Raw genomic sequence first — 3,403 nt, forward strand, 5'->3', positions numbered from 1 at the left:
CACTTTGAGAGAATAGCTAATGTACCCCTCAGGACTGGGTTGAGGAAGGTGGCTTCCACATTCAACTCTGCCATTCTGTCTCCATAAACGTGGGGAAATGTCTTCACTTCCCTGACCTTAGTGTCGTTTTCTCAAATATGCAAAGCAAAGCTCCTTCAATTCTATGGGTTCTAGGTACCCACGGGCACGGCACAAACATGAACATAACCCAGAGTAGTCCACTGTGATGCTAGCATTGAAATGTTCCGCAAATTATACACCCCATGTCCTACATAAGCATGCAACTTTAAAGTAATCACAAAAATGAAAACTGTCCCCATGATTGAAAAGATCCATTCTGGAATAGTAGGCTATGAGAAATTCAATAGTTAGGTAGCCAGAAACCCAAATACTCTCAAATAATGGAATCATATGAACTCAGATATTAACAGATAAAATGAAGCAGTCACTAGCCATCAACCTATCTGTAATTTCCCAGTAGAATATATTCACCAGCTACTGCACAGCTTCTCTTGGAACATTAGTGGTGGGAAACCACAATTTCCAAAACTCTCCTTAACATTCACCAGTAGTTTTTTTACACTTTCTATTTAATGGGAATGTAATTTTATATTAATTTTCCTCATTAGGCCCTTTTATTACTTATAGCCTTACAGAACATGTGGGAAGCATAGATCACCTGAGAAAAAAGAATCTTCTTTAATAAAGTTTGGGCACCATTTCACTTGTTCATATCTTTATTCATTCCTATCAATAATTTTCCATAGTTTTGTCATGCAAAGTGCTTGCACAATTTCATTAAAATTTTTCCTAATATTTGATAATCTTTGAGTTTGTTTTAAATGTATTTATAGTCAATTTAATATTTTAATTATTTGTTTCTAGCAGATTGAATTACAGTTGATTTTTTTTTTTTTTTTTTTTTTTAATATATTTTATTGATTTTTCACAGAGAGGAAGGGAGAGAGATAGAGAGTTAGAAACATCGATGAGAGAGAAACATCGACCAGCTGCCTCCTGCACATCTCCCACTGGGGATGTGCCCGCAACCCAGGTACATGCCCTTGACCGGAATCGAACCTGGGACCTTTCAGTCCGCAGGCTGATGCTCTATCCACTGAGCCAAACCGGTTTCGGCTACAGTTGATTTTTTATTAATCATGTATTCATCAGTGTTGCTCAATTCATTTATTAATATATTCATTTAAGATGTTAATAATTGCTGTTGCATTTCCTCTTTTCTCATCCTTATGTGCTTTTTTGTGTGTGTGTATTTGTGTTTTTTGTGTATGTGTGTAGCATTGCCCTACATAAATATTTAATTGAAATGGTTGTAGGAATCCTTTTCTCAGTCCTGATCTCAAGGGAAGATTTAAATATTTCAGCACTTATTATAATATTAGCTGCAGTTTTTTGAATTATTTATAATTTTAAGTGGGTGATAAGTTATACCATTTTTTGCATCTCTTTTAATAGTCATACTATTTTCTTCCTTTGTTTTATTGCAACATTATGATTTCAAAGTATTAATCCAACAAGAATTTCTTATTGGCTAAAACCCACTTTTGTCAAGATATGTCAGACTTGATGTAACTCTAGATTGGTGTCATTCCTTTCTCAATTATAGGAAAAAAATCACCAACTCAGTCACCAGAGACTGTGGATTTTTATGGAAGACTAGTGGCCTGGTCCATGAAATTCGTGCACATTAAAAGGGAATTAATTAGAGCAGTGGTTCTCAACCTTCCTAATGCCGCGACCCTTTAATACAGTTCCTCATGTTGTGGTGACCCCCAACCATAAAATTATTTTTGTTGCTACTTCATAACTGTAATTTTGCTACTGTTATGAATCGTAATGTAAATATCTGATATGCAGGATGTATTTTCATTGTTACTAAATTGAACATAATTAAAGCAGAGTGATTAATCACAAAAACAATATGTAATTATGTATGTGTTTTCCGATGGTCTTAGGCGTACCCTGTGAAAGGGTCGTTCAATCCCCAAAGGGGTCGCGACCCACAGGTTGAGAACCGCTGAATTACAGGCAATATTTTAATATTGCTATTTGCCCTTTCTCTATAGTAGAAGTGTGATAGATGAAAGGAAATTAATAAAATGTATATGAAAATAATATATAACTTTATTAAGACACTGGGGGATAGGGGAGGCTGGGGAAGTTCAAGGGGGGGAAAGGAGACAAATGTACTACTCGTTGTAATATTTTAAGCAATAAAAAAATATATAAAAAATATGTCTTTACTGATTTGAGAGAGAGAGGAAAGAAGAGGGAGAGAGAGAAACATTGATCAGCTGCCTCCTGCATGACCCCTACTGGGGATCAAGCCTGAAACCTGGGCACCTGCCCTGACCCAGAATTGAACCTGTGACTTCTTGGTGCATAGGTTGACATTCAACCATTGAGCCACACTGGCTGGGCCACTGAATCAACTTTTATAAAGCACTTCTATGCATGGGGAATTGCCTGGAGTCAGCTGGAAATATTGGGAAGCTTTTTCCCAATGAACTACATGTTACTCCCAAATCCTCTCCTTTCTTGGAATTTGTAAGAAGAAGCTTATATCAAAAGAAAACATGACATCAAAGCAAGTAAGTTTTACTGTCAGTCCCCAGAGGGAAAGTAGGGGAGGGTGGGGGTAAGGGGGAGAGATCAACCAAAGGACTTATATGCATACATATAAGCCAAACCAATGGACACAGACAACATGGGGATGAGAACATGAGTGTGTGTGTGGGGGGGGTTGGAGGTTAATGGGGGATGAGGACACATTTGTAATACCTTAACCAATAAAGAAATTAAAGATAAAATATATATAACTTTATTAATAAACAGTAACTAAAGGATATAATAACAACAGAGGCATTATATAAAAATAACAAAAACATGATATGAAAATAACAATGATGCAAGCAATGACTGAAAAGTGATAAAACTTATTCTAATATCTCCCTGTACACCACATTAAGAATGAAAACACTTTCAGAGTGCTTTCAGAGTGCTAATTTCCATTTTGATGAAGTATTTAGAACTTTAACTTTAACGTCACATGATCATTGAACTTGAGAGAAAGCAACACATAACTGACCATGTGCGCAAATGGGTTCAGTTAGAAATATGCCTATTCTGTCTAGAGTTTGTCCTTGTGATTTATTAATAGTCATTGCAAATGCTGGCATCACGGAAAACTGTCATCGAATTAATTTAAATGGGAGGCCAGTGTCTGGTAGGACAAATCAATTTTTGGAATCAGAACAACCTCTCCCTCTGCAGATCCTGTTAATACATCAGCTTTGATAATGTTAGGTTGTAATCTTTTGATAATAAATCTAGTAACATTACAAAGACCCCATTTACTATTAAGATTTCTCAGCAGCATGAT

This window comes from Myotis davidii, unplaced genomic scaffold (genome assembly GCF_000327345.1).
Source record: "Myotis davidii unplaced genomic scaffold, ASM32734v1 scaffold1497, whole genome shotgun sequence".
Taxonomy (NCBI): domain Eukaryota; kingdom Metazoa; phylum Chordata; class Mammalia; order Chiroptera; family Vespertilionidae; genus Myotis; species Myotis davidii.